Source organism: Mauremys mutica, chromosome 2, assembly GCF_020497125.1.
Source record: "Mauremys mutica isolate MM-2020 ecotype Southern chromosome 2, ASM2049712v1, whole genome shotgun sequence".
NCBI classification, from domain to species: domain Eukaryota; kingdom Metazoa; phylum Chordata; order Testudines; family Geoemydidae; genus Mauremys; species Mauremys mutica.
The window spans coordinates 231,862,606-231,881,815 of record NC_059073.1 but is presented as its reverse complement, the minus strand read 5'-3'; the positions used below and the strand labels follow the sequence as shown (position 1 = coordinate 231,881,815).

Below are 19,210 nucleotides of genomic sequence, written 5' to 3'. Positions count from 1 at the left end.
TTTCCATCTCCAAACCCTGGAGGCAGACGTAAGCCAGCTGGCTACAGCCCACTGCTATAGCCTATGATATATAGGATCAGTCATGGACCATAGCACATGCGGCTAGTAGCTAATGGATCCACACAGATAGCGAACTAACAGACCAGAGTGTACCTGGTGGAATGACTCGGCAGAAATAAAATAGCCAGATGCAGTCAGCAAGGGTTATTCCTTAAGGGCTAGTACTTCTAACCAGAAATCAAAACAAATTGAGGAAACACAGGTAATAGAAAACTCCTCTAGCCTGGGGTTCAGCCCAGTCCTATGACTCAATGTGTGGAGCCTTGACTTCTCATCGGCATTCTCCCCACTGCCCTCCAGTCCTGAACATCTGTGAAAGGGGAGAAGCTGAGGTTAACCTTTTCTTTGTCAGGAACAAACTAGCGTCTTTTCCTCTGTCACACAGCCTTCCTCTGGCTTGCCCGTAAATGCCCCTCTCTACAGACAGTGAGGAGAACTGCTGTGGAGTTCAGTGGAATGCTTCCAAGCAGCATCTCTGCTTCCCACTCGCTCACTTCTGCAGTATACACACAGGAGGTTATGCTGCATTTTGGGTCTGACGGATCCGGGAAGATTTGGTCCGTACAGAAATATTTGTAGGTCAGTAAACAGGTTATACTGATCATAAGATGATCTGCATGGCCTCCTGCAAACCACCATTCCCAACATTTATTTATTTATAGCCTATGGTATCCTAGAAAGAACCGTGTGGAACTTGAAGAAAACCTGCACCACTTTTACTTTATTTTTCAACTGTACTGCCTAATGGATGCTCTGTCAAGTTATACATTTCTTGCTGTGACAAATTATTCTTCTTCTCATGACAGGGCCTCCAGCTGAGTCTGCTGTGCTCAATTAGGAGAAAAATGCATATTTTAATCCGCCCCATGGCGCAGTAACATTTCACTCTGTGGCCTTGGCAAAGCAGCCATTTAACTGTTTCTGTAGAGGTTTCATTTGCAGTGCATTGTTTTAATGTCAGCAACCTTTCCCTTTATTCTAGCTTTGCTGGCAGTGCTCCCCTAGGCATCAGAACACGGACAATTAAAGCCCCCTCTATCATGCTGGGAACCAATGATTTCCTTCCCTTGGTACAGTTCATCACCACATGCCAGCTGCTCTTACCATCATAACAACCTTCCTTTCTCCAAGAGAGTGTAGTCTCCTGGTAGGCTGCAATGACCGTAACTCCATTTGTTGGCTGGCAAGTGCACAGAGCATGGGGTTTTTTTTACCTTCCTTCTTACTATGATGTATTAGGGCTCTGTCAACCTAAATAATGGAAATCCCATGGTCACTGCTAACCCTGGATTGCCTGTTATGCACAGCAATGAGTTGATATCATAGCAGTGGCTGGGCATCCATGTTCTTTGGAAAATCCTACTTCTTTTCAATTACCTCTCAGAACTTCCAGCAGATGTCTCGTAAATAAGTATTTGAAAACTACGCACACTTGCTGTGGCAGTCATTGAGAGCCAATAAACGTGGAGCCCCCACAATGCCATTTTTACAGAGCAGAACTGAACTTGTAGTTGTCATAGTACACAATGAAATCAAGCAATTAAAGTTCATTAAAAAAAGATGGTGAGAAAACTATTGTTAATATCAAAATATGAAAAGTTAAGTGCACGATGAGTGCTCATAAAAATTTCACTTATCTTATCTAAACAATCAAATAGATGAATAAAAACGTCCAGAAGTTTCTGCACTGTTGACAATTTATTCTTTGGCTTCTGACTGCTTGAAGGCTATTCTTGAAACACTGAGTCTCTGAGCAGCCTTTAAAACCAGCAATCCTGCTTTTCAGCTTTTTATAAAGACTCTGTACATACATTATTTTGTTTATATGTACAAGCAAACCTTGATTATTGAAAAGCTTCATTTACTCAAAACAAGCTCATGTCTTCTGACACATTCACTGGACTAAAACTCCCATTAATTATTTGAACCCAAGTTCATCTGAATTGATTCAATATGCCCCGTTCAATGTGGTAATAAGGGTTTGACTGCATTTCCTTTCTTTTTATGTGAAGTGTGCTCTCTCGTATTATTTACACTATTTAAAGATATATCTCACCTTTTATCTCGCAAAAGAAAGATAAACTTGGTTAAACAAGTTGTGCAAAACTTTATTTAAGTGGCAGAGAAATTGTGTGCAAGTCTGTGGAGCATCTTTATGGCTATGAAACTTTATAAAAAACAATTCATTGGTGCCTGGGAAAGGTGCCAGCAGCTGTATTGGGGGAGTTCTCCATCAAACAGTTCAGCAAGGCAGTAGCAGTACAAGTACCAGCCCTGTCAATATGCCTGACCTGGAGTGGCTACTTAGTCCTTGGTTCTCTGCTGAGATTGGCCAAGATTTTCAAAAGTGACTAGTGATTTAGGGCACGCAACTTGAGACACCTTAAGAGGGCCTGATTTTCGGAGGGTTGGTTCTCAATGCACATTTTAGATGAATCATGTTGGGCACTCAACATCACCCATTACATTTGAAAATGTAGGCCATTGTCACCAAATGTGGTGGTAGGATTTTTACGTACTAGGAAATTGTTAGAGCAGCAACTCATTTCTGACCGGGCAATGATCAGCTGTTAAATTGTAATCCCTCTGCCAGGTGAGGTCGGCAGCAACAAGATACCTTCAATATCTAGGGGTTCCTCTTAACAGTACAACACAGAACCAGCTCAAACCCCATACCAGTAATCTGGGAAAACTTAACCCCACCCCTGAGCGCCTCTGAAGAGGCCATGCTTCCTCATTCACAAGCACTGAGTCTGTGTATAAGAGAACTTTTGTTAGAAGGGAAAGGGAAACCAAACATTAATTTGAGAAAACATCATTCAGTCTGCCACTCTTGTGCACTCTGGTGCTGCTGCTGCTTCTCTGTGCCATCTGCCACTCTCTGTGATGCTACGTTCTGAGGTTCCACCATTTAACCCAGCTCTCAGTGATTTCAGCAGGTAGTGGGGAACCTCACTGCTAGTGTGGTCTCCTTCACTGCCACGCTGTCCCAAATCCGGTCTAAGGCTCAGCAGCTAGACCTGGTTATCAGTGATTCCAGGTCTAGCGATCACTTAACAAAACAAAGACTCTCCATTGAGTCTAATCATCTCTGTCTTTAAACAGTGGAGATAAGGAGGATCAAAATGGTGCCTAGAACTCTTAGACAGAGCCCACACCACCAGGAAGGAATACCTGTCTCCATCTTCTCTCTATTTTCAGTAGGATTTGGCATTCCCTTGCTTAGAGAGTGCCGTTCAGCTGAGGGTGACCCCCCTCAATCAGGACGTGCTAAGCACAGTTAGACTCATAAACAGTAAGGCCAGAAGGGCCCATAGTGATCACCTAGTCTCACCTCCTGCACATTGCATGCCACAGAACCTCATCCACTCCTGTACTAGACCCATAACCTCTGGCTGAATTAATGAAGGCCTCAAATATGATTTAAAATTCTGCTGCCCATTACTCAGAAAATAAGGATAACAACATTTTATTACCCTGCATTCAATATTTTATTAAGATGATGTTATTTTATTAAGATGGCGTCCGTGATCCTCAACACCAGGTAGATGGCATACAGCTTGTACATCGTGGAGCAGAGGGAGATGGGCCTCCAGTTGCTGGGGTAGTCCCACTCGCCCTTCTTGTACACCAGCACCATCATGGCCTTCTTCCAGGAGCTGGGAGTCTGGCAGAACCGCTTGCACTGGTTGAAGAGTGTGGCAAGGACCAGGCAGCCAGGGTCTTACTTTTTCAGGAGGCTGTAGGGGATGCCGTCTTTCCCAGGAGCTGTGGTTTTTTGTTTTTGAGAGTCTGGCCATCACTTCCTTGGGTGTAAAGTCAGCCTCCAGGACACCTGCATCGATGACACGGGGCAGGGGGCAGAGGCACTCTGGGCTCTGCGCATCGTTCTGGGCTATGCGGTTGAATACGTCATTGAAGTAGCTGTAGAGATGCTCAGACGGGATCGTGCAGTAGGACGAGGGCCCATCTAGGATCTCCCTCATGGCCTTGGAGTGGTTTTCCTGGTACAGTTTTTGGACCCTGGAAGCCGATGCTGGATCGTAGCGGTGGCTGGCATTTCTACTTCTGGTTCCCCTTGTGGTTCAAAGCAGGCGTTCTGAGGGTAGGCGGGGCGTTCTCCCGGTTCGAACTCCTCCTGGAAGCAATTTCCGCAGACAGTTCTCATCAAAGTCATCAAAGGAAGCTGCTGCTTGTAGCTCCTCTGTCCAGGTGGTCTGCCACGGCATGGCAGCCCTCACCATCAGCCACTGGTCCTCGTCTGGTGCAGGCTTTGAGCCTGCTGCATGGTCAGCCTGCCTTCTGTCTCGTGGGTCAGGATTTCCTTTGGTTGGGTGCTGGGGTGGAATCTCTGGTGGGATGGTAGCGTTGCTGGTGGTCAGAGAGACGCAGTCCGGCTCAGGGGTTGCTGGGACACCGCCGGTCCCTCTATGAGTGGCTGCTGCCTGGGCGGTTGCTGCTGGACTGTGAGATCTCCAGTAGGCAGTGTCCCACAAGATGGACTACAGGATTGTGCTGGTCCGTCTGGCAATGAAGGCCTGGTGCTTTGGTGTGATGGAGGGGCTGGTTCCTCTGGTGGCTGGAGTTCGCAGGCGGTCTGAGGTGTGGCTCTGGCTCCTCCGGCTGTTGGAGTCCACAGGGTGGTCCGAGGTGTGGTGCTGGCCCTTCCAGTGACAGGATCTCACGCAGCTATGGACGGTGGGGCGCTGCGCCTTCTGGAGATGGGGACATGCTGGACAGGTGGTGAGGCAACACTGACTCATCTCAGCATGGAGATCTTCTTGGCAATATGCGAGGATGAGACAGGCCTCCTGCTGGTGAGGACCTGGGTGATGTTCCCCGAGGCAGCAGATACCTTCTCGATTGCAGCAGCCTGTTCTGCTGGCCTGGCAATGGGAGTAGGCTTCTTGATGGCAGCGCGCGAGGTTGGCTTTCTTTGTTGAGGCTCAGGAGTAGCGGGTTGGGTCAGCGCGCAGCAGGAAGTGATTTGTAACCCAACACCAGTCAAAATTGATCACGTTGGCAACGCGCCTCTGCTGGATTCCTAGGCACAGAAAGTGTATTTATGCAAATACAGCCTGATCCTTAAGTATTTCCCCCCATGCAGTTTATCACTAGGTGTCAGGGGAAAGCTTATTCAGACCCTGCTTACAAAATAGTTTATAACTTTTGTTCGCTACTGACCTGAGTTGGAGCTGACCTACAAGTGAAAAGCTCCATATCCCATCAGCAAGTTAAATTTTTTCCAAAAAAGGTTGGTTTGTTTGTTTGTTTATGCCATTTATTTAGATATAATTAAAGGGTGCATTTGAGCAGCCAGCTCTTCTTGCTATTTTAATGTAATTTGCCAAGACTCCTTATTTTTTTTTCATTCGTTCATATAAGATAGAGCAGCCTCCTTAGAAACAGGCCACTGTGATATACTTGTCACACAAAGAGGAATACAAATGTAAACCTCAAGACTTTTTTTTTTTTGGCTTAGCAGTATTATGGTGCTTATTTCTGATTAATCAACCCGGTTAACATAACCCTGTTGTAGTTAGGCCTTTTTAATAATGTGGGTCACATGTTAAAAAGATAAGTTCAGAGGAGAGGTGTTTCATGAGACACTCATGATGGTGCAGACCACCTATCTTCCCATATGCAATCAACACGCACCACTTCGCCTCTCTTTCAGTCTTAAATAACATCCCTGTGGCAACTCTAGATTAAGCAGCACTACCAGGAGGCTAGGTCAGGGCATCTTCAGAAACACAGGGTGTCCACCTGGATCTTGCGGATCCACAGAATTTGTGAGCCAGACCCTAATTTCTTCCCCATGGAAGTTGAATTTACAGGAAATGCTGCATGGGGAAACCTTATGACATTGCCTGCACCTGATGTAGGCCTGGATCTGATTCTCCATGGAGGGATATAATCTGGTCCCACATCATTCCAGATATGCTAGGAAACATCCTATCATCTATCTCAGGGGTTCTCAGACTTTTGTACTGGTGACCCCTTTCACACAGCAAGCCTCTGAATGCAACCCCCCCCTTATTCACTAAAAACACTTTTTAATATATTTAATACCATTATAAATGCTGGAGGCAATGCGGGGTTTGTAGTGGAGGGTGACAGCTTGTGACCTCCCCATGTAATAACCTTGCAACCCTTTGAGGGGTCCCGACCCCCAGTTTGAGAACCCCATATCTATCTGCCTAGTAAAACTTGGTGACTGTTCCACGTGTCTGGCGCTCACTCCAGAAGAGATCCAGATGATCATGAAACTCAGACCCAAATCTTGGTCTGTTATATTATTTATTACATTATATTTATTTATTAACCTGTATTCAAAAAAGCTGTGGGAACCGAATGAGTACAGTGTTCATTTAGAGGCTGAATATGAAAATTGGCCGCCTTCTGGACTTCGTTTTCCTAATGACACAACCACAGTAATACCTCGCTTTTATATTCCACTTTATAAAGGAGGAGAAACCCCAAGATCAGCCAGCAAACCAATGGAGATCTAAGAATTGAACCCAGGTATCTGGAGTCCCAATTTAGGGTCCTGGCCACTAGGCCACACTGCCTCCCACACTGTTTATACAGCATGCTACTGTTGTAGATTTCTACACCGGCTCTGCTCAGTTATGTTGGAAAACATCACTGCAGGCTAGTTATAAACGTGCTCTTCTTGCTGTCCAAAGCCCAGTGCCTACGGCCCTCTCCTTGGATGCAGGAGACACAAGTTCAAGTCTCTGCTCTGCATCAGGCAGAAGGGGGTGTCTCCCCACTCCAAGATGAGCGCCCTGACCACTGTGCTAAAAGTTATAAGGGCAGAAGCTTCCCCGCCTCCTCAGTTCTTCTTGGAAAAAGGCTGACCTGGTTTATGCGCCTGACTCCAGGAAAGGATTCATGTCTGTAAATCCGAAGGGAAGGGAGATGCCTTTCTCCCTCTGGGAGGTGGGGCTTACGACCCACCCTTCTCCTCAGCATTTCCTACCAGCTAGTTTAGTCAGCTCCCCCCTCAGCATATCGATTTCTGTGAAGCCCATTCTTAGGCCCCTAACTCTCCCCACACATTGTATAGGGAGCCTGGACAGGTACCTCAGGATTGTGAATTCTCCTAGGCAGCAGGCACCCAGAAGTTAGGGGTTGCAGCACCTAAGTCCCCCTTGGGAATCTCACCCCTAGTGTCATCAAGGAGGGATGACAAAGCATGTGGTGAAATTTTTAAACATGTTCTTGACTCTGAGGAATGTCTAGATAAGCAGAAGCAGCAAAGAATCCTGTGGCACCTTATAGACTAAGACGTTTTGCAGCATGAGCTTTCGTGGGTGAATACCCACTTCTTCGGATGCAAGCCACTGCTTGCATCCGAAGAAGTGGGTATTCACCCACGAAAGCTCATGCTGCAAAACGTCTGTTAGTCTATAAGGTGCCACAGGATTCTTTGCTGCTTCTACAGAACCAGACTAACATGGCTACCCCTCTGATACTAGATAAGCAGAGTGACAGTGAATACATAGATTTTGTATTTTAATAGGCAGGGACAGCAGGAAGTTGCTACAGACACACTTTCTGTGTAAATCTGTCTGTTGGTTTTAGAGTCTGAGTCATCTGTATCTTAGTATGCAATGCATTCCACCCACGTAATGAGATTTCTTTGCATTTCCACTGCATTAGATTTTTTTCTACACATCAAATATTTAATAAGCAGCAGCATCCAGCCGTACTCTCCTGCCCCCCTACAAAATTATGCATTTCGGCAGAAGACACCAACATTTTACTTTTCAAAGTCTATTTTTGAAGGTTAAGTAGAAAAGTTCTACCTGTATTTCCAAGCAGCTTGTCCTGGTCCTTTTCAGGTCCACCGCGATTAAGAAAAAGAAAGACAGATAGCAAAGACAATGTAAACTGAAGCTGGGAAAATAAGCCCGTCTCATTAGTCACCATGTCAGTTACAGTATCTAAGGAACAATTTCATAGCAATAGCATATTTATTTGATGCTGCACAAGCTACCTGGGCTCACTGTTACTGGTGGCATTTGCTCTTAATGTTCAAAGTACCTCTTTAACAAAATGGCACTCCATAAAAATTTAGTGTGTTCCTACTGTAATTAAAAATCCCTAGTCATTTTTGCATTTATGATATAAACTATAAGAGCTGTAAAATCCTGCAATTAATTTGCGCCAACATTTCATACTTGAGAAATTCTCATTACAAATTTCATTACTGATTCACTTATCTGTAATTTGTCCTATATAACCTAAAGAATATTAACAAATTTAGAGTCACTTTTGCTCTATTAAAAGCTAAATATCAAAGTCTTTCACCTCACAAGCCAATCATGATAACAATCCAAAATCTCCTCCAAAACAGTGAATACTATATTCACGTTGCACAAAAAGGGATCATCTGTGTGGAATAGATATTGCTAATGTAATGCGAAGCCATTTGGAAGCTAGGTGATGAATCCTGAGCTAATTCACCGTGGCCTTCTCACTTAAAAAGTACTACAGGGGTTGAATGTCTCACAGAACAGCTGTGGGAGCTACATGTGCCCATCTATGGGCAGAATTTGAGCCTAAGACTATGAGAAAAATAAAGAGGTTATGTGTCAGACTAAATGCAGTAGGCTGCAATTTTGTTTTTGCTCACTTCTGCTTTACTCCCTACTTCCAATAGGCCTGTCTTGTATTATGTTGGACTTTCCCAGTGTTTTTCTGGGCTATGAACCCTTTGGAGATGTTTGTTTCTGTGCCTCATTACACTGGCACAAATGCTATATTTTCCTCCAAACAAAGTGCCCTATTACCAGTGCTTAAGCAGAATGAAACAAGAGGAACAGTTCTCACCGCATCAGTCAACAATGGAAGGGAGCTGCTTAGCCAAGCCATGGAGAGAAGCGGGGAGCTATCCTTATTCTTTTAGCAGAGGAGGCAGAGTTCTGCTCCTCTCCATAACCCCTTTCTTTAGCCCTCGGCTATTACTCATTATTACAGTGTGACCATATAGCTACTGCGAATTGCTGTTGAAATCCTCCCTCATGCCTTCATCTCCTCATGGTTTCACTTGCAACTGCTTTTCTAGGATCTCCTCCAGGGCCAGCCCTTCAGGCTCCAGCCTGTGCCATGTATGCTAGAATGCTGCCACAAACTCTCTCGCAAGCACAAAACAATGCAACCACCAAGACCTCCAGCCACAATCTGTTAATTTCAGAATCCCGTTCAGATTTGCCCGTTTTAAAATCTACCATCATGGACTTATTAGAATCTACTTCACAGACCTGCTTCCATCTCTAATTCCTTTCCTGAACTGCCACTTGTTTAGCACCGTTCTAAGTGCTTGTGGGATCATGCTCCAAACCATACTAGTTCTAAAGAGCAGCCACAGCCTTCCACGTGGTAGGGATGTTGTATTTCAAACTTGCATGAAACAGAGACACAGCAATTGGTGCAATGGCCAAGTTATTCAGAGAAGGAAGAGACTGAAAACCAGATCTGTCAAAAAAATAATATGCGTCTGCTATAAAGGACAAATCTCATAGGTGCCAAAAGCCCTAGATACGTTGCTGCTGTGGGCAGGTGGTGGCAGCATTGAGAGCTGAGCCTGTCCACGGGACTGTGTATTGCCCTATGCAAATAGAGTTTGTGGGGAAAACAAGGTGTATCCTGGATCTACTAAGCCAAAAACTGGCTCTGGCCACAATTCTGCTTCCAGTAGCGGCTGCAGCCTGCCCTGCCTGGGTGGGCATCCCAAGATGGACTTTCAGGATAGGGGAAGGTATTTGGCCTCTTTCAGACCACGACCTGAGTATAACTCTTGCAGCCAATGAGTTTGCAGAGAGTATTACACAATGGCTGTGAGGCATGAACAGCCCCACTCGTTTCAGTGGGGACCAATGCAGATGCCAATAGTACTTCAAGTATCAGCATATCACAGCTCATCAAGGCATATATGAAAGGAGAAGAAATATATTATGGAGATCTAAAATATGGGTAGGCCTTTAATCCCATAAGGCAGGGCATAACAGGGTGCCCTTGGTTTCATTTTACTGACTCAGCTGTCAGTAAAAGTCCAGTGGAGCCAGCGGAAAGACTTTAGATCAAGCCCCTAAAGTACATCTTGAGTGGTGTTATGAAGAACAAGGCTCACAGCAAGTGACTTTCACTGTCTGTGATGGGACAATCACCTTGGAATGCACAATATGGGGATAATGTCAGTCATTGAGTTTCAACAGAAGTATAGTCACAACAAACAGTGATTTATACATACATGTGCTTCCCCATCCCCAACTACATGCAGCACTATATCAGCATTTTACTGGCATTTATAACCACATTCATTTTATTCTAATTTGTAATTAACTTTTACAAAATTAAATTGGGAGATAGAAAATTACTATTCTAACATAAATAATCTTGCTGCTGGAAATGGCAGCTTTAACACAATCAACAATACAATTCATAAATGAAAGAAATGTTGTCATACTTATTACTTTTGTGTGCTCCATCTTTTATAGAATATTACAGTGCAAATTGAAATTTTATATGATTTAATAAACCTCAGAGAGAGATTATAGTCAAGTAACCACATAACTGTAACAAATTGTACTCCTCTCTTATTACAAAGCGCTCAGTCTACACAGAGTTCTCTTTCATTAGCCAAACCTTGGCTTTTGACAAAACAGATACTATTCAAGTACCTTGTGAAAAGTACATCCCCAGCACTCCAGTGCTTCACAAATATAGTGCTTCTTTCTGGAGGCTAGTGCTGTAAAGTGGCATATAGGTTTTGCTTGTCTTCATCGATGAATTAACTTTGCAAACAAGTTATCTGGCAGAATTTTCTACAGCTGAATAATAAAACAGCAGCAACAGGAAAAAACACACTGATGTGGACATGTGTGAGGTTTTGTGTCAGACTGACAGAACTAAAAGGGAATATGAGAGAGACAAGGTGGGTGAGGTAATATCTTTTATTGGCTCAACTTCTGTTGGGGAGAGAGACAAGCTTTCGAGCCACACAGAGCTCTGTCTCTCTCCCCAACAGAAGTTGGTCCAATCAAAGGTATTACCTCACCCACTTTGTCTCTCTAATACCTTGGGACTGACCCAGCTACAGCTACACTGCATCCTAAAATGGAATAACAGACAGAAAAATACAAGCAAGAGAGAGGTTTATCGGCCCTCCAAATCTTTGGCTAGTTTTCAGGGATACTAGTTTAGAGTTAAACTTTCTTTGTTTTCAATGCTCTAGAGTCAATATTTGTAGCCACCTCCCACCTGCCATTTTTCAAAAGGTTTCTGGCTCACCCAAATATTCATTAGGTTGTAGTAGAAAGAGCAGGTGATGCAGCAGACTGCTGGTGTGATCCGCCACCACCCTCTCAGAAAACACATAGAGAACATGTGTTCATACTGGATGCCTGGCACCTCAATTGCATTATGATTGGTTACCAAGATACAGCATTGCCATCTCTTCTGTCAAGTGTTAGATTTCTTTAGCAAATTGGTGCAATTGCTTGAACTTCTTACAACATATCACATACTCCTTTTTTGCAGAATTGAAAGGCTTGCTAATTCTCTGACATCAATGCTTATCTACATTCCGTGAAGGAAAGTATTGGATAGATCAGGTATCTGAGCATTCTATGTCTCATAAGCATGCTTTAAAACAAACACAATGAAATGGTTCTGATAAAATAATTGAATGCAACATTTTAAGTTGTTTTATTTTCTGTACAGAAAATGAAAATAGTGGCTGTAAGTAGGGTAACTTGGAGAGGTTAAGGAATTATTATTGGTTCTCCCCCTTTGCTTCCGAATTCTGAAATTGATCATCCACCTGATATTCTTGTGCTTTTTACTGGCCTCTGGAGTATAGAAGTTTACCCCCCCCCCAAAAATTCAGATCTGAAATGCATTCTCTTCACTTCCAGTCACTTTAGAAATTATGTTTATGGAATATCGTAGGGAAAGAATGAACCCTTCATTTGTAATATGTAAACTCTCTATTTTTAATAACAGAATTAGACTGTAATGTTCTGGGGTGCAATCCAGACCAGTGAAGAGTTGTCACCTGCTACCCTGTAATCCCAAGCGCCTCACAATGCCTTGCTACTGTAGCTCTCTGCCTGGGACACCCACAGTCAGCAGCCAGCATGCACTCTATGTCTATGTGTTGTGCAGCCCTGGTCCAATGTTTTGGAGCCTGGAACTTGCATGCAATACCACAGAGTTCCATGGGTCTCCACCAGTCTTGGTTAACAATTGGTAAGGTGACTCCACACTCACCCTAGCCCTGAATTTTCTCCCAAAACGTGTGTTCTGAAATCTCCAGCCCTGTCCTGGAACAATCAGAGGAATGTTAATGTTCCTTGCTCCTTTAAAGAGTCAGTAGTCAACAGTTTGTTATTTTAACTGGAGTTACCAAATAGTTCAATTTAAATTTGTAACCTAACCTAATTGGGTTAGGTTACAAGTAAAACAAGTTTATTGAATTATAAAGCAATACATTTTAAGTGAGTACAAGTATAAGGATTAGTGTCAGAAATGATTACAAGAGAAATACCCCTTTCTTGTAGATAAAACACTTTTTAATAACTAAAACTTAACCAGCTAGACTTGGTTTAAGCTAAAATCCTCACCATGTGTTTCCATCAAGATGGTTGACTAAATTTCTGGGTCGGGATCTATCCCCCAAAGTCACATTTATCTTCTTAAGGTGAAAGAAAGATAACTTGGGGATTCTTGGCCCCTCTCTAGTAGTCCAATGAATCTTTGAAATGGATTCTTCTGAAGGATACTCCCAGATAAGTCTATTTCCAGCTCTGAGGTAGTCATCTTGAAGGAATTTTCTTGCTGCTCCCTCCCCGCTGGAGTTGTGTCTGCTCAAACGCAAATATTTTAGTTTAATACCTGCCTCCTCTGGTGCAATTGACATATGAATGTCAATCTCCTCCCCAGCCCTGATAGTGTGAGGTTTGTCTCCACCCCTTTGTTAGCTTGATGGGTCTGTTTACGTGATACATAAATATATGCTCATGGTCTTCCAAAGTACTTTGGAAGTAAGTCCCCAGGTGGGGAAACCATATTCCTTTTCTAGGCTGGGGTCCACAAACACATATCAAGAATTATAATATCAATTTATGTCCATAACGTTGCATCAATTGCTTGCACCTACATTACACAATGAAATCAATATCCAGTAAGTCATGAGCTTTTCATTGACACCTTGTGTGACACTTACCAGATACATTTCATAACGTTACAGAGTTGGGATACTCTTGAAATGGTTAAGCCAGCTGCAATTCATTACCAGATATCTGGGTGCCCCTTGCCCTCTGCCCTTGGGCTATGCTTAACATCACATAGACCTTCACTGATTTTATAACAACACGATTAGCCAACACACGTTGATTTCAATTTAATTCAAAATAATTCCCACAATGACTTCCTGCATTCAGAACTGCAGAAGTATAGACCTGGAAATGTGCAGAGTCTGTTAAATGAAGCGATAATTGCGGTTACCACTACTGAAAGCACAACGCTGCCTCTGCATTCTTTACATACTGCCTGAATTTATTTCCAGTCAGTAGAACTGGTTTGTTGTTGTCCTATAACTGATTACGTTTAATTAAAAATGGCAGGCACAAAAAATTGTGCAAAATCAAAGTTGATAATTTCCCTTTACAGTAAATAAACAGTCCAATAAGTTTAGCCTAAAAGAAAATTCATAATTTGGCTATTCCTCAAGGCATGTATATTACATCATCACATGTGCCATGGCTCTGGGTGCTGTACAAACCCATAGGGCTAGGTGTTCAGCTGGTATAAATGAGCATACCTGCACTGACTTCAGGGGACCAACACTTATATACACCAGCTTAAATGCTGGCTCCTAGGCTCCAATTAAGGAGAACATCTCTACTCAAGAAAACATTTAAGCGCATGCTTTAGTGCTTTGCTGAGATAGGGCCATAATGTTTATCAGCACCTACCACAATTGGGCTGTTATCCTGATTGGGGCTTCCAAGTGCTATTATAATCTACATATTTAATAATAAACTGAAGGACATACACATAACTAGACTTTAGAACTTGTAAGAGACATACCTGACTATGAAATAGAAAAGACCTTTGCAAAGGTATTACAATGCCTTTCTGTCACTCTGCCAGAGCCTAATAGCATATAGAAGACTGAACTTCGCAAAAAGTATAGCATTAAAAAGAAAGTGCATTTTCTTTGGACAGAGATAATCCAACACCAAAAATCTTCCCCCAATTTTCGTAGGGTCTGACTGTGCAAGCATTACTCCTGTAGAGTAATGCTTACTCATATGAGTCGTCCCACTGAAGCCAATGTGAAGCCAGAGTCAAAATGACCCTAGAGTATATCTGTGTTTTGAGTGAGGGATAGCCTGAAGTTTTTTGTTGAGTCTATGTACTTGAGAACAAGGTGATGTTTCTTTTCTTTGACAATTTTATTGATGATATTTCCACTGCAGGTTCTAACAGATCACCCCATGTTAAGAAAAGCAATTGAGTATCGAAGCGCTTCTAAACCTGAAGAAGGAAAGTATCTCTTGCTCTTCAGAATTACCAGGTACTCAAATGATAAAACTGTCAAAAGCATTACTTAACATTGTTGTCTGCGTCATAATCTGTTTCTCAGTAACACCGGGTCTGAGTTGCAGTAATAGAATTAATTATACTTCATTTTGCTGTCTTTAACAGTATTGACCAAATTTAAGAACAAATGAGAAGCGCTTATCAAGCTTGAAGAAAATAATCCATCAGTGGCACAATTTAAATTCTCTGCAGTTCTCTTATTAATCAAAGTAACACTTACTATCCTATCTCCACTTCCCATTAACAGTCATTAAGCACTGTTGCTGATTGAAGCAATTTCTTTAGGGATCTCAACCTCATTTTTAAGAGAATCTTCTGCAGTGGAAAACAATATCATATAGGAGCAGTGACTTCAAGAGAGGAAGAAGGTTCTTCAATCATGTTCTGACCTTGACATTTTTCTACAGCAGAAGTTCACAAAGTACTCAGCCAAGATGTTCCGAACTTCTGCTGTCTTTACTGGTGCCCTCGTATTAACACTGAAGAGAAACACTGTTTTAAAAGACAGCGTTAGACAATAGGTTAAGTGTCTCAGACAATTGTACCAAACTGCCTTGGTGATTATTATTTTATAGATTGTTCATACGCAGCAAAAATTTCATGAGATAGCTCATTCCACAGCCTTATGTCAATACTAGGAAAATTCAAAGCAGTGATAAATCTCAGAGGTCAAATGATAGAGATAGGATTTCTGATGTTCACTTTTTCCCTTTATAGACAGTGTCACAGATTGATATTTTCTGTCAGAATGAATGCAGCTTCTGTTTGCAAGTGTCTCCAGAGAGGAAGTATAATGTGTGGACCTAACATGAAGGAACAGAAAGTCATTGTGATATGAGCCCTAGCAAAGGTAGTTTGAACTTGTGCATGTGTAGGGTTGAAGGTGCATTGTTTGACCACTGTGATGCCAACATTTGGAATTGGCATCCGAGGTGGCACACATGAGCATGCATGGTAACAATGAGCATTTTTATTATGATAACTACTGTGATTCCACACATTTTCAAAGTATTTGTTCTGCAGATGGGGCTTTTCGCATCCCTTTCAGAGCACTGAGGCTCACTGTTTGTACAAGTCTTCACCAATAGAGGACTGGACAGGACTCATTTGGAGAAAACCAATTCTCTCTTCTTCAATCAGCAAGAAAGGACAAAGTTGAATATGGGTTGAGGGACTCAGAAGTAGTTTGGGCTCTAGCTACAGTGACAATCCTGAACTCTAGTATATGTTTAATAGATGCTTATATGAGAGATACACTTCATTGCATCACAATGTCAGCCCAGCAAAATCCATATTTCAAAGATGGGGCATAAATAATGATGGAAGGTTGACTTTGCTGTTTCACAGTCTCTTCTCATTCAAGGGCTGGTGTCCCAGACTCCAGAACTCTTTTGGACTGGCCACTTTCCCTGTCTGCCCACCTATTTTCTGACATTTGTGTTCTGATGAAGACCTTCCAAAACATGGATTTTTTTTTGCCTGCCGTAGTGATATAAATGTCATTTACAAACATCATAAAGCCACCTACCCAAACCTGTAATGTTAAACATCTCAGAGCTGGATATTTCACAATGGTTCATACTTTGGTCCAAAGTGCACCAGACCTAATGTTGACTCCCATTCCCCTCTTTCCAAAAGCAAGGTGGAATTGCTTCCACACCATTTCATGCCCCTACCACTACAGGGCAGGAGAAAGCATGAAGGGAATCCAGCTTGACTTATGGCAGTGCACCCAGTCAGCTCCACAAACAAATATTTTTATATTGAATGAAAACACAAACCAATCTTGGAATTTGATGGCCATGCTGTTTGCTGATTGTATTCTATAATTTAGACAGGAGATTGCAGTTTCAAGTTGGCAGAATTCAACTCAAAATGAATTTGATCCACTCAAAGAACAAAATACCACTTAGTTTCTTATATGGCTAAACATACAAATCCAGTCTCCACAAAATGAAATGCTAAGCTAGATTTTGGATCAATGTAATACCTACTCCTGTTAAATCACTTAAAAAGGAAAACATCTACAAAGTGTCCCATTAGGCTGACAAATTTACAGCACTATGAATAGAAAAGCAGAACAAGGCATTGTGTTTGAGGAGAAGGAATGGATTTTAAGTCTGTAGCATTTCAGCTGTATGACTAAGGTTAGATAGCCTATCACATCTCTTCCTGCTATTTATAAAGTTGCTGCAGATGTGTACTAAGTGGCAAAATATGGCCATTATAGTACATTAGCAAAGAAGTTGTGGAGTGAATTATAGGAAATACTGTGGGACTGTATTAAAACATTTGGGAGCATATTATGTTAATACTTGGATTTGTACATATATAATTTGCATTAATGCTAATGAGCATTGTGAGAGAAATCCTGCTCCCTCTGTCTCATGCATTGGCACATATGCCCTGAAAAACCAGAGCCATCGGCACTCTGCTGTGTGAAGTGGGCAGCCAGCTTGAAGGAGGCAGTCTAATGGAACTCTCTCCCGTGTGTCATTGATCTTTGTTCATTGGTAGCTCCTTGTAGCAACACAGACAGAGTTTTCTGGGCTTTGGACATGGACAGTGGATTCATGAACTACATAGATCCTCTCCATAACACCTCTAAGGCACTGGGTATGCTTCTAGTACTGCCCAGGGACAGCTGCTCTGTGATCAGGCCCTGGGGCGGGGGAGGATTACAGTTCGCCAAACCACACTCAGGATCTTGACTCCAAGTCCATTTCCTTGTGCTGTATGTGTGGGACAAAATTGTTGTCAAAGGGGCAGATCCTTAGCTGGTCATTGTAAATTATTATTGTAAACTGTCAATGTAAATAGCAAATTGTCATTGTCACTGAGTTCAAAGATTCCTTGATGTAAATATGTCTAGACTCCATTTAAGAATGACCAAAATGTCTGGGGAAGATATACATGCATTCTATGCATAAAACTTTTATAACCCTCTCTTTCCCCTAAGGAAGTTTAGTACTGGATGTAACTACTGTAAACCAGACAAGCGGAAGCTATAGAAAACAAAGTAACTAATTGCAACCTGGCTACTCAAGTGATTTATGCTACAGCACCCATAGTTTCCTGTCACCTTGCTAGGGTACTTGGATTGCAGCAGCTATGTATCCTAATAACTCATTGCATTAGGTAGCCTGTTATTCAAAGAAAATTGTTGGGAATGATATGTTCCTAGTCAAGCTGCTGGAGGGTGTTCATTTAACTACAATGATATTTTACAAAAAGTAAGCACATTTAGAACCATACCCATATAGCTATAGATGTTTTCATCTTATTAAAATGGACAGATATATGACAGAACAAGGGGGGAAAGGCCATTTTTATTCTTTTGCTTTCAATTTTTAATGTGAGCACTGCATGAGGATAAGCAGTTCTACAGCATCTTACATAACAGAAAAAGCAAATATCTTTGCATAAAGTCTAGAGTCATATAATACTAAAGGTCACTTGCTTTACAACATTACAAACAGTTAATTTGTGCAATAAGAGACAAAAGAGACAAAGGTAATTAAAATATACTAAAAAAATAATAAACTATTGCGGCTTTCAATTACATTGGAGCTAAGCAGCAACCATATTATTTCTGCAAACTATTTTCACTTAGCACAGTTCAGATGGAATTATTGCCATGACCTTTCAAAAATGTGAAAGAGTGAATCAATACCCTTTCAGAAGCAAGATTGCAGGAGCAGAACTGGCCATGCTGTAATGGTGTGTATTTCTACATCAGAAGGCAGTTGAAACCTAATTATCGTCAATCACATACAAGGTAGCCCCATGTACTGATGAGCACTGTGCAGGCTGTGTGTTAGGCGCATGTGTGTGTATGTGTGCACATTTCAGGCTATTCTGATGCCAGTGGGGTAAGATTTAAAGGTGAGTTATAGAGATTGTCACTCATTTACAATAACTAACACTCGTCTGTCAGAAACAGCAACCTGTAAATGATGTATGACTGGCTGGCAGACTGCCATCTTCCAACAGACCTTACAGCCAAGAATCACATTTGATTGTCGAGGTCATCTGAATGCTTACTTGGATACATGCCATATATTATTAAACAATAACAATCAGCAATGTTTCTTAGGGCCTGAGGGCAACATAGGAAACCCAGTTTTGATGTGGAAGAACAAACGTGTAATATAAATTTTAGTATGTTATTTTTTTCATTGCTTCTCTCTTTCAGCTCGCAGTGGAGTATTCCCTACAGTTCACCCTCAGCTGGTGTGAGCGCACGCAGCTCAAATTGATTTAGATGGAGCTTCGCTGATTTACACCAGCTGAGGATCTAGCCCTGGAGAGTTTAAGAATGGTTCACCTTTCACGGTGACAGGATTTGCATGGGAAACAAACCTTATTGGTTCAAGCCATTCCAACATCATTCCAGACCTCAAAAAGAGCTCTGTGCCTCACCCACCTTGTCAGTCCAACATCATGATATATAAGATAGGAGGCTTTGGAAAGGTGCAGCACACGACATCTTCTGCCAATCTTTCAAGGACTTCTAGTTCCATGATATCCC

The 19,210-nt window shown here is 42.3% G+C and overlaps 1 long non-coding RNA gene across 1 annotated transcript; it reads right to left on the bottom strand.

Annotated features, from left to right (window-relative positions):
• Nucleotides 1-3,634: 3,634 nt before the first annotated feature.
• Nucleotides 3,635-10,951, bottom strand: LOC123365245. The gene is made up of 3 exons (XR_006577492.1): nucleotides 10,752-10,951; nucleotides 7,875-7,902; nucleotides 3,635-5,104 (listed from the first exon to the last, which is right to left on the bottom strand). It is a non-coding gene; the product is annotated as an uncharacterized LOC123365245 (long non-coding RNA).
• Nucleotides 10,952-19,210: the final 8,259 nt, after the last annotated feature.